Source organism: Lithobates pipiens, unplaced genomic scaffold, assembly GCF_037356315.1.
Source record: "Lithobates pipiens isolate NorthernLeopardFrog02 unplaced genomic scaffold, aLitPip1_a1.2 Scaffold_25, whole genome shotgun sequence".
NCBI lineage: Eukaryota > Metazoa > Chordata > Amphibia > Anura > Ranidae > Lithobates > Lithobates pipiens.
The window spans coordinates 211,140,436-211,154,157 of NW_027507787.1; positions in this window are offsets into that span (position 1 = coordinate 211,140,436).

Sequence of the window (13,722 nt, forward strand, 5' to 3'; positions counted from 1 at the left end):
TGCACTTTTACAATTTTTGGTCAATGTGTATAGCACTATTCTTTTTTTGCCCCACATATTACTTTCACGTTTTTAGTTTTTTCTCATTTACACCATTGCTATTATTCACTGTTTCCCAGCACTTTCTTTTTGTTTCACCAGTATAATGTAATTTTTTTAGGTTTTTTTATTTTTCGATTTCGAATCTGACATCTACCCATTACCAAATATACTCAGATTACATTGGAAAAATATTTGCTCCTAAACCATTCACTGGCTACACTATCTTTGAGGCGAAACCTGGCCACTGCTTTTAACAATTGTAAGTTGACCTTGTAAGGTTTGACATATGTTGACTTTGATATATACAGTATCTCACAAAAGTGAGTACACCCCTCACATCTTTGTAAATATTTTATTCTAACTTTTCATGTGACAACACTGTTGAAATGACACTTTGCTACAATGTAAAGTAGTGAGTGTACAGCTGGTATAACAGTGTAAATTTGCTGTCCCCTCAAAATAACTCAACACACAGCCATTAATGTCTAAACCTCTGGCAACAAAAGTGAGTACACCCCTAAGTGAAAATGTCCAAATTGGGCCCAATTAGCCATTTTCCCTCCCCGGTGTCCTGTGACTCGTTACAAGGTCTCAGCTGTAAATGGGGAGCAGGTGTGTTAAATTTGGTGTTATCACTCTCACTCTCTCATACTGGTCACTAGACGTTCAACATGGCACCTCATGGCAAAAAACTCTCGAAGAATTGTTGCTCTACATAAAGATGGCCTAGGCTATAAGAAGATTGCCATGACCCTGAAACTGAGCTGCAGCATGGTGGCCAAGACCATACAGTAGTTTAACAGGACAGGTTCCACTAAGAACAGGCCTCGCCATGGTCGACCAAAGAAGTTGAGTTCACATATCCAGAAGTTGTCTTTGGGAAATAGACGTATGAGTGCTGCCAGCATTGCTGCAGAGGTTGAAGGGGTGGGGGGTCAGCCTGTCAGTGCTCAGACAATACACTGGATACTGCATCAGATTGGTCTGCATGGCTGTTATCCCAGAAGGAAGCCTCTTCTAAAGATGATGCACAAGGAAGCCCACAAACAGTTTGCTTAAGACAAGCAGACTAAGGACATGGACATGGCTGCCTTGCTAAAGAAGCTGAGGGTAAAGGTGATGGACTGGCCAAGCATGTCTCCAGACCTAAACCCTATTGTGCATCTGTGGGGAATCCTCAAATGGAAGGGGGGGGAGCGCAAGGTCTCCAACATCCACCAGCTCTGTGATGTCGTCATGGAGGAGTGGAAGAGGACTCCAGTGGCAACCTATAAAGCTCTGATGAACTGCATGCCCAAGAGGATTAAGACAGTGCTGAAAAATAATGTTGGCCACACAAAATATTGACACGTTGGGTCCAAGTTGGACATTTTCACTTCACTTAGGGGTGTACTCACTTTTGTTGCCAGCGGTTTAGAGATTAATGGCTGTGTGTTGAGTTATTTTGAGGGGACAGCAAATTTACACTGTTATACCAGCTGTACACTCACTACTTTACATTGTAGCAAAGTGTAATTTCTTCAGTTTATCACATGAAAAGGTATAAAATATTTACAAAAATGTGAGGGGTGTACTCACTTTTGTGAGATACTATATATATATATATATATATATATATATATATATATATATATATATATATATGTATAGCTATGCATTTTTCTCCCCCCTTTCTTTTCCTATTGTCTGTTAGGTCGGGGCATTTATACGTGTTGTTTATCTCCAGATAAACGCGTCAAGAATGTCAGCACAGATCTCCCAGGTAGATTGTGGATATTCATATAAACTGTAATCAGGGCCATCTTTAATATTGATTGGACCCTGGGCAAAAATTTTCTTGGGGCCCCCCATGCAATTTCACTCTGGTTGCTAAAGGTTACAGCACATCATCTCCTCACTGCAGGGGGGCATGATATACATATGAATGCCGCCTTTATTAACATATCAATGCAGATGGCCGCAGCTGTTTACTTATGAATGCCGGTTATTTACATGTAAACACAGGGTCTGTAGGTGAGTCATCTGTACACAACAATAGGGCAGAGCTGAGCAGCATTAGCTCTGCGATTCACTTCACACTGCGATATCGGGACTCAGCACGGGATTAAAACTTCACGGTACAAGGGAATTTAAACTGTGATCGTTGGCAATTATGAGGCAGCTGCTTTGGGCCCCACAACAATGACAGGGCCCAGGGCAGCTGCCCCTTTTGCCCTGCCTTAAAGACAGCCCTGACTGTAATGGCTTTTCTCGCTGATCAGTACCGTATACATATTTTCTGGCTATTAATTCATGCATTATGTGTTGTTTTATAAATGTATGTTAATAAACGTTCTTATATTTTTTACTTATATGTCTGAGGTGTGACTCATTAAAAGTCCCGTGGGCCCAAATATGTTGTTGTATGTAAGTAATGTACTTTATCCCTGCAGGCCTTAGACTCAGAATATAAAGTGCTCTATGCCCATCCTTCTTTCATAGAATGCTTTTCATTGTTGGAAGCTATAGTACAGCTTCTATGAATGGAGAAGGGGTGTGGGAAAGAGGAGGTCATAGTCAGCATACTTAATGCGTGTCTATGACAGGCATTCTTGTTAACCCCCGCTGCACAGGAAAATGAATGCTTTAGGGGTATATGGAGGTAAAGGATGAAAGATTTTAACTAAGAGCAGCCATCAGCACAAGGCACACCTGTCATTCAATGTAAGCACCATCCCATTTACTAAGCTTAGGCTTTAAAGTGGTAGTAGTCCGCACAATGGTGTTATTTACGAAAGGCAACTCCACTTTGCACTGAAAGTGCACTTGGAAGTGCAGTTTCCCTAAATCTAAGGGGTAGATCTGCTGATTTTATCATCTAATCATGTGCAAGCTAAAATTCTGTTTTATATTTTCCTTGCATGTCCCCCCTCGGATCTACAGCGACTTTACTTCCAAGTGCACTTTTTAGTGCACTTTCAAGGGCACTTGCAGTGCAAAGTGGATTTTGCTTTAGTAAATAACCCCCAATGTATTTTTTTGTAACCCTGTAAAGGCATAATGTGCTAGTATGCATTGCATATTAGCACATTATTAAATACTTACCTTAGAACAAAGCCCTCTTGCGGCACGCTGTCACCACTGAAAGGACTTCCATCTTCACCCGGTCTTCCTTCCATCCCGTGCGTGCGAGTGGGAGTCACGGACCACGGCACGGGGGTCTGAAGGGATGGAACAGGTATGCCATCCCTTCAGAGCACATGTGCTGGTGACATCACTGGCTGCATTCAATGTGAATATCTCCTAAACAGTGCAGGTTTAGGAGATATTCATGCTACCTACAGGTAAGACTTACCTGTAGGTACAAGTGCAAAATTAGACTTTACTTCTACTTTAAGGAAACCTGTTCTCAAAAAAATATGAAGGTTGCCAGAACTAACATTTTTAAATTCTTAATATGTCATTTCCCTGACTGTCCCTGGTTTCTTTTTTAAGGATTACTGACCTAGACCAGTGATGGTGAACCTTGGCACCCCAGATGTTTTGGAACTACATTTCCCATGATGCTCAGCTACACTGCAGAGTGCATGAACATCATGGGAAATGTAGTTCCAAAACATCTGGGGTGCCAAGGTTCACCATCACTGGTCTAGAACAAGCATGCAGGAAGTGAAATCAAAAAGTTCCAATCTGCTCTCTTAAATCTGACTCCCAATGCAATGAAGCTGTAGGATTAGCTTGTTGACAGCCAAACATTTATAGAAGGAGAGGTCAGCAACGTCATACCTCCCAACCTTCTGAGACGGGAACGAGGGACACCTATTAGCAAATGTATGAAAGCATAGGACACACCCCCCTTAAAGGAGCTTTGTACAAAAAAAAAAAGATTGGTTAAACCCACAAGTGCTTTTTTTTACCATTGTGATTCTTTATTTATGGGATTTTCAAATGCAGCAATTTAAGAAAATTGGATGAAAGGTTTAAACCTGGGAAATACTTTTTGATAAAGAAGTTATTTTATACATTTTATATACAACTAGATAGATCAGACCAAAATGAGGGACAAATGAGGAGGAAAGAGAGACAGCGGGACTTTGTTCCAAATCAGGGACAGTCCATCAAAATCAGGGACAGTTGGGATCTATGGGCAACGTTACTCTACATACTTCCCTCCCTTTACTTGCTCCAAGGACATATTGATTCTTGATGAAAAAGTCGGAATTTCTTTATAATTTCTGTATAATAATCGAAAAGAACAATTAGACTAGGAAACATGAACTTAGCTGATCTTTATTTGGGGAACAGTTAGCATTCATCACAGCTGCAGTGAATTCATTCAACCTTTTCAGTGGCAGAACTACTTTGCTAATGATGGTCTAAATTACAGAAAACACATATGGTATTTGTGATGAGGTATTAAATCATACTCAATTTGTACTGAAGCCAAAACAAACATTAATTCATGTTTCCTCTAAAACAGCAAATGGAGCTCCTAACTCCTTTCTGTATTACTTCATGTTCAATTTGTTTAACTGTGACAAGGAAAATCGCTTTATGTATTAAAGGTGTACTTCAGGCAAACAGAAAATCCAGCACTGGAATACAGGCAGCCTGACAATCCATCCAGGGTCTCTGTTTTTTCATCTTTGTGTTGCTGTGGTTCATCAGACCCTTCTATGAATGTTATATGGCAGCCTGGAAGTTCTGGAACACCATTGACAGAGCCTTGTGAATGCAGCAAGGACCTCATCTGTCTCCTACTTGGCCAGTGCAGGAAGAGACATTGGTGTGTTCATTGGAGATCTAAACCCAGCTCCCAGAGCTAATGTGTTCATTAAAGACCTAGACCCAGCTCCCAGAGCTAATGTGTTCCTTGAAGACCTAGACCCAGCTCCCAGAGCTAATGTGTTCATTGAAGACCTAGACCCAGCTCCCAGAGCTAATGTGTTCCTTGAAGACCTAGACCCAGCTCCCAGAGCTAATGTGTTCATTGAAGACCTAGACCCAGCTCCCAGAGCTAATGTGTTCCTTGAAGACCTAGACCCAGCTCCCAGAGCTAATGTGTTCATTGAAGACCTAGACCCAGCTCCCAGAACTAATGTGTTCATTGAAGACCTAGACCTAGACCCAGCTCCCAGAGCTAATGTGTTCATTGAAGATCTAGACCCAGCTCCCAGAGCTAATGTGTTCATTGAAGACCTAGACCCAGCTTCCAGAGCTAATGTGTTCCTTGAAGACCTAGACCCAGCTCCCAGAACTAATGTGTTCATTGAAGATCTAGACCCAGCTCCCAGAGTTAATGTGTTCATTGAAGACCTAGACCCAGCTCCCAGAGCTAATGTGTTCATTGAAGATCTAGACCCAGCTCCCAGAGTTAATGTGTTCATTGAAGACCTAGACTCAGCTCCCAGAGCTAATGTGTTCACTGGAGACCTAAACGTAGCTCCCAGAGCTAATGGGTTCATTGAAGACCTAAATCCAGCTCCCAGAGCTAATGTGTTCATTGAAGACCTAAACCCCACTCCCCAGGGGAAGGCTCCCAAGCTGTAATGCCTGTCTCTTACTAAGCCAGTGCAGGAAGAGACATTGGTGTGTTCATTGCAGACTTAAACCCAGCTCCCAGAGCTAATGTGTTCACTGAAGACCTAAACCAAGCTCCCAGAGCTAATGTGTTCATTGAAGGCCTAGACCTAGCTCCCAGAGCTAATGTGTTAATTGAAGACCTAGACCCAGCTCCCACAGCTAATATGTTCATTGGAGATGGGTTCTTTGAAGACCTAAACCCATCTCCCAGAGCTAATGTGTTCATTGAAGACCTAGACCCAGCTCCCAGAGCTAATGTGTTCATTGGAGACCTAAACCCCACTCCCCAGGGCTGATGATTCATAAGGGAAGGCTCCCAAGCTGTGATGCAATTTGAACATCTCTACCATGGGATTTGACAATGTTACATACTTTTAGCTGTGTGACTCAAATATAGCGCACCCCCTAAGGAGCCACAGATGAGTACTTTGTTTTTTTTTGTTTCATTAAGGGGTTATAACTTGGATAGGAATTCAGAGAATTATGGTATGCCCACTTGACTTCAAATAATTTCAGGGACAACTTTTCCTATATATAGTCTATATACGCTCCTCACTTCCTCCAGTACACTTGCTTGCAGTACTTCAGTTGGCACAATGTTTGTGGATCTGACAAAGCATTCAATATGATTTAGAGCAAAAGCCTGTTATAGGCAGGAACCCAAGGCCCCTTTAAGTGTGTAACAAAATTGAAGTGTCCAGCTTAATCACTACTGATCCCAATACCACCTCTTAAGGCACTGCCAGCCCGTCTGGCTGCAGCTGCCCCTTTTACTAGCCCTCTGGCTACTTCTGCACAGCCCTCCCAGACTGACACCACAGTCCTCCCAGACTGATCACTCACCAGCTCACCCGGCTGACTTCTCAGGAGAACCCCTGGACATGCTGACCTGCTCCTGCTGTCCTCACACTTCCTCCTGTGCCTCCAGCAAGGATTCCTCCATGTGTTGTAGAGAGTCCCTCCAGCACCCAAAGTTACCCCCGCAGACCAGAGGGCACACTCAAGGGCCACTGACAGCCTCTTCAGCTCTCCTTCTCCATTTTCCACCCGACTGCCCCTGCTGGCATGACTCATGCCTACTTATGAAGTGACCTGGCTCCTGCCAGCCCATTTTATGGGAATTGGCTGGAGCCCTCATAATATGCCAAGCAGCTGCCCCTAGCTTCTGCCCACTACATCTAGAAGCTTCTCCAAGGTTCCAGAAGGCAAAGGGGGCAACAGAGATGCTGAATCATCCAGCCTCCCTTAGTCACTCAACCCTGACCCAGATTCAACCCAGGACTGGCTCTCCGGCAGGCCAAATTTTCCTACTTTACGAACGTATGTACATCTAGCACACTAGAGGGTGCTACACAAAAAATGAACACCCTGCCCATAGTCCATGGAGTCTTAGGATTGGATTATCTAATTAGAACATGGCGGATTTTCAAAATGTTACGGCACCCCAAACGCAGCAAGCAAACACACGTTTTGTCGTGCGCCAAAAATACACAACAAACATGGCAATATGCATGGTAAAAAACATGCAAACTGGAACGTGGCAAAAGCTTCATGAGCTTCTTTGCCATGTTTGTCACTTGAAATCAGTGGGCTGCCTTATGCATGTCGTGTGAAAAAAAAGCTGGTTTCAAATCATAGAAAAATCGAAAAGTGACAGCAGAAAAAGACTGAGTAGTCCATCGTGTCTGCCTGTTTTTTTTTTTTTTTTCGTTAACTTTATTGTCTGAGTATAAATCTGTTTGCCCCAAGCATGTTTGAAGCCATGTACTGTTGACTGTCAGTCTCACTACTTCTGCTGGTCGTTTATTTAAAGTATCAACAACCCTATCAGTAAAATAATACTTTCTAAGATTAGTTTTGAACTTTCCTCCAGTTACTTTAAGTCCCCGTGTTTTTGATCTTGGCTACATATTGCAAATACTGTTCTCCTGAACCTTATTCACCTCCTTGATGCATTTAAAGGTTTCAGTTATGTCTCCCCTTACCCTTCTTTCCTCCAGGCTGTACATATTAAGCTTCTGAAATCACTCTTGATATGTTTTATCCCCCCCCCCCCCCCCCACGCCTTTCATCATTTTTGTTAACCATCTCTTGACTCCTTATATCTTATCATCTTTGTGTACTCCTGAACTCAGGCATGTGCTGGCCATCGGGGCTACCGGGAGTTTCCCGGTGGGCCGATGGCTCAGTGGGCCACTCTGATGTAAGGGGGCTGCTGATGGGACATTCTGATGTAAGGGGGCTGGTGATGGGACACTCTGATGTAAGGGGGATGCTGATGGGACATTCTGATGTAAGGGGGCTGGTGATGGGACACTCTGATGTAAGAGGGTTGCTGATGGGAAACTCTGATGTAAGGCGGCTGGTAATGTAGTAGCCGGGGGCCCGGAGAGTGAGACCTGAGAGGCTGTGAGACAGGTGGCTCGGGCGGCAATGGGCAGAGAGAGGCAGCTGGGCTCAGCTGTCGACGTCCAGTAGCAGGAATAGAGGGGAAGCAGATCCAATCATAGGGCTGCCAGTGCCTTCAAGGCTTCAACACAGGCGTTCTTTGGGGGTATCTGTGAATAGACTACATTGCACTGTGTCTGTCTCTCTGGCATAATGGATGGTATCAGAACTCACAGGCAGCAGCACTTATTGGTCAGAAGTGAACAAAATCAGCACCCAGCAGCCATGTTATGTGACACACTGTGACAGAGCCAGCCAGAGCCATGATAGAGTGCCCCCTGCCTGTGATTTATCATAACGCTGATGATCTTAACTAGGGATGAGCCGAACACCCCCCGGTTCGGTTCGCACCAGAACTTGCGAACGACCCCCGCGTTCGGTACGAACGTTAGAACCCCATTGAAGTCTATGGGACTCGAACGTTCGAATTGGAAAGTGCTCATTTTAACGGCTAATATGCAAGATAGTGTCCTAAAAAGGGTTTGGCGACCTGCCTCCTGCCTCAGGGGACATGGGTCACTGCAAAAAAAAGTTTTAAAAACGACCGTTTTGGCGGGAGCACTGATTTTAATGACGATTAAAGTGAAAAAAAAAAAGTGAAATATTCCTTTAAATATGGTGCCTGCGGGGTGTCTGTAGTATGCCTGTGAAGTGCCACGTGTTTCCCGTGTTTAGAACAGTCCCTGCACAAAATGACATTAAACGGAAATAACACCATTTAAAACTGCTTGCGGTTTTAATGTTATATCTGGTTCCTGCAATATGGTTGAAAATCATTGAGAAACATGGCATGGGTAGCCCTCCCTGCCCATTACCAGCCTATTTGGGTCTTGTACGCATATTAAGGGGAACCCCGTACCCATATTAAAAAAAGGAATATATACTCAGAACAGCAGTATACAGGCGGTGCAAACAAGACAGGGACTGTGTAGGTTTGTTGTGTTAAGTTGAATTTGTTTGTCATTTTCAACCGGTACATTTTTAAAGTGTAGCTCCAGTCAAAAAAACTATCTTTAAGCTTTTTGGAAAACATAGGGAAGGGTTATCACCCCTGTATAATTTGTTTTGTCGTCCATCTTTTTTCATCTTACTTGCTGCTGTCTCCTTGCGTTTGCAAGTAGGAGATGTTTGTAAGTTGGATGTTTGAAAGTAGGGGCCTGCCCTATATTATAGCGGTATGTACTGGGTACAGAGCACGCAGACAGCACGCACTATCTCCTAACACTACTGACTGCAAGCTCTATTATTAACCACTTGTTAGCCCAATGTTTGCATAAAGTGAAAGATGAAGTTATGCTGAGTAAATAGATATCAAACATGTCACTCTTCAAAATTGCACATGCCCGTGGAATGGCGCCAAACGTCGCTACTTAAAAAATCCCCATAGGCGACGCTTTAAATATTTTTTTACTGGTTACATGTTTTGAGTTGCAGAGGAGGTCTAGGACTAGAATTATTGCTCTCGCTCTAACATTCTCGGCGATACCTCACATGTGTGGCACATGCGAGCACATGGGGACATGGGCGCTTTAATTTTTATTTTATTTTTTTATTGTTCATTTTACTTTATTTATTTTAGTTTGACATTTTTTTTCCCAAAAATATATTTTTGATCACTTTTATTCCTATTACAAGAAATGTAAACATCCCTTGTAATAGGAATATGGGGTGACAGGTCCTCTTTACAGTGAAATCTGGGGGGTCAATATGACCCCACATCTCACCTCTAGGCTGGGAAGCCTGAAATAAAAAATAAAAAAAAGATTCTGGCTTTGATCGTACTGGCGAGTTGGTAGAAGCACCGGAGGGCGGTGAGGGGTGGGGGGCGTCTATGGCTGGGTATTTCAGGGTATCACCGAGTATGCCTGGGTATCTCTGAGTATGGCTGGGTATGGCAATTTATGGCAGGGTATTACAGAGTATTGGCGGGGTATTGGCGGGGTACTACAGAGTAATAGCAGGGTACTGCACTGCAGAGTAATGGCAGGGTACTGCACTGCAGAGTAATGGCGGGGTACTGCACTGCAGAGTAATGGCAGGGTACTGCACTGCAGAGTAATGGCGGGGTACTGCAGAGTAATGGCGGGGTACTGCACTGCAGAGTAATGGCAGGGTACTGCACTGCAGAGTAATGGCGGGGTACTGCACTGCAGAGTAATGGCGGGGTACTGCACTGCAGAGTAATGGCGGGGTACTGCAGAGTAATGGCGGGGTACTGCACTGCAGAGTAATGGCAGGGTACTGCACTGCAGAGTAATGCCGGGGTACTGCACTGCAGAGTAATGGCAGGGTACTGCACTGCAGAGTAATGGCGGGGTACTGCACTGCAGAGTAATGGCGGGGTACTACAGAGTAATGGCAGGGTACTGCACTGCAGAGTAATGGCAGGGTACTGCACTGCAGAGTAATGGCGGGGTACTGCACTGCAGAGTAATGGCGGGGTACTGCACTGCAGAGTAATGGCGGGGTACTACAGAGTAATGGCAGGGTACTGCACTGCAGAGTAATGGCAGGGTACTGCACTGCAGAGTAATGGCGGGGTACTGCACTGCAGAGTAATGGCGGGGTACTACAGAGTAATGGCAGGGTACTGCACTGCAGAGTAATGGCAGGGTACTGCACTGCAGAGTAATGGCAGGGTACTGCACTGCAGAGTAATGGCGGGGTACTGCACTGCAGAGTAATGGCGGGGTACTGCAGAGTAATGGCGGGGTACTGCAGAGTAATGGCAGGGTACTGCAGAGTATGCACTGGTATTGCAGAGTATTGGCAGGGAATTGAGGGGTTAAATTCGGTGAGCAGCGATGTGGGCACTGCAGATGCAGCCCACATCGCTGCTGACACCGATCTCTTTCCCCTCCGCTGTACCGATCGGTACAGAAAGGGGAGGGAGGAACAGGCGTCATAACATGACGCCGGTTTGTTTCCAAGTGATCACTCCGTCATTTGACGGAGCAATCACGTGGTAAACGGCCGCTATGAGCGGCCGTTTACCGTGATGCGCCGGGTCCTGTGGACCCGGCGGTCACGGATGCTCTCGAGTGCGCACACCTCGGGGCACGCGAGAGCAGAATTCTGGGAGGCCGTTAATTAACGGCCTCTCTGAGTTAAACAACCGCCCTGAAGCCGTTAATCGGCAATGGGCAGTTGTTAAGTGGTTAAAGCTAGATCACTAGCTATATAGGTGAGGTGAATATAGTGGTGTATACTGCAGTCAGGGCACAGACAACAACCACTACACAGCAGCAAGATAGGAAATCAGCTCTCCTCGCTGCCGGCGCTGCGATTGGCCAAGCATGCGGGGTCACAGTGCATGCTTGGCCAATCATCGGGCAGCAATGCACTGCGCCAACGCAGTGCATTGTGGTCCGCGCGCGCGTCACTCGAATTTTGACGCGAACGGCCAAAACGTTCGGAATTCGCCGAACGGCCGAACGGGCAATGTTCGAGTCGAACGTACGTTCGACTCGAACACGAAGCTCATCCCTAATCTTAACCAGTTTCCGATCGCCTGATAGCAGATTTACTGCTACAGGGGGGTCGCGCTGGGCAGGATCACTTATATATGTGACCCTGCATTTCTGGATATCAGAGCCAATCAGCGGATCCGGCAGACTTGCCTAGTGGTCTGCCTATGTAAACAAGGCAGTTCACCTTTCTGTCATTGTGGAAGACATTGATCCTGTGTTCCTGCAAAGCAAGTACAGGGATCTACGTCTTCCCTTAGTAAAAGCACCTCCCCCACAGTGAGAAAACACTTGTTAGGCACACATTTAATCCACTGATTGTCCTAGATGTTATCCCCTTCCCAGCCAGTGTCAATAGTACAGTGACAGTACATATTTTTAGCACTGATCACTGTATTAATGTCACTGGTTTCCACAAAGTGTCAAAAGTGTCACTTATTGTCTGATTTGTCCACCGCAATATCGCAATACTGCTATGAGTCGCTGATTGCTGCCATTACTAGTATAAAAAAAATGTCCCCAGATTTAATTTTAAAAATCTGGTCACCTTACCCTAATGGAAACCTGCCCTGAGATATACACTATATTATCAAAGTATTGGGACCCCTGCCTTTACTCGCATATGAACTTTATTGGCATCCCAGTCTTAGTCCGTAGGGTTCAATATTGAGTTGGCCCACTCTTTGCACCTATTACAGCTTCAATTCTTCTGGGAAGGCTGTCCACAAGGTTTAGGAGTGTGTCTATGGGAACATTTGACCATTCTTCCAGAAGCCCATTTGTGAGGTCAGGCACTGATGTTGGACGAGAAGGCCTGGCTTGCAGTCTCTGCTCTAATTCATCCCAAAGGTGTTCTGTTGGGTTGAGGTCAGGACACTGTGCAGGCCAGTCAAGTTCTTTTACCCCAAACTAACTCATCCATGTCTTTATGGATCTTGCTTTGTGCACTGGTGCTCAGTCATGTTGGAATAGGAAGGGGCCATCTCCAAACTGTTCTCACAAAGTTGGAGCATGAAATTGTCCACAATGTCTTGGTATGCTGATACCTTAATGCCCTGTACAAAACGGTCGGACATTCTGACCACAAAATCTGTCTGATTTTTTCCGACAGATTTTTTCCGAAACTGGTGTTGCATACACACAGTCGGACAAAGTTGTCGGAAAATCTGATCATTCGGAATGAGGTGACGTTCGTTACATACGACGGGACTATGTAGAGCAGGGGTCTCAAAATGGTGGCCCTCTAGCTGTTGCAAAACTACAAGTCCCATGAGGCATTGTAGGGCTAACAATTACAAGCATGACTCCCACAGGCAGAGGCATGATGGGACTTGTAGTTTTGTAACAGCTGGAGGGCCGCCACTTTGAGACCTCTGATGTAGAGGCTAGTAGCCAATAGCTTAGGTCTCGTAATTTGATCTGAGCATGCGTGGCACTTTGTCCGTCGGAATTCTCTACAAACGATCGGAAAAAGTCCGATCAGATTTTTTTGTTGTGAAATTTTAGATCCTGCTCTCAAATTTTTTCCGTCGGAAGTTCCTACAGAAAAAGTCCAATAGAGCCCGCACACGATCGGATTTTCCCACAATATAATCTGATCGGACCTTGTGTACAGGGCATAAGAGTTCCCTTCACTGGAACTAAGGAGCCAAGCCCAACCCCTGAAATACAACCCCACACCATAATCCCCCCTCCACCAAATGATTTGGACCAGTGCACAAAGCAAAGTCCATAAAGACGTGGATAAGCAAGTTTGGGGTGAAGGAACTTGACTGGCCTGCACATAGTCCTGACCTCAACCCGATAGAACATGTTTGAGATGAATTAGAGAGGAGACTGTAAGCCAGGGCTTGTCGTCAATATCAGTGCCTGACCTCACAAATGCGCTTCTGGAAGAATGGTCAAACATTCCCATAGACACACTCCTAAACCTTGTGGACGGCCTTCCCAGAAGAGTTGAAGCTGTAGTAGTTGGAAAGGGTGGGCCAACTCAATATTGAACCCTACGGACTAAGATTGGGATGCCATTAAAGTTCATGTGCGTGTAAAGGTAGGGGTCCCAATACTTTTGACAATATAGTGTATGTATTATGTGGGCGGCAAGAGGTTAATGAGAAATAAAGACTTACACTACTTTTGGTAATATAGTGTATCTGTATGCTGAGTTGAGTGTGAAAATGCTACTTCCCTGGCTGTATTGTTT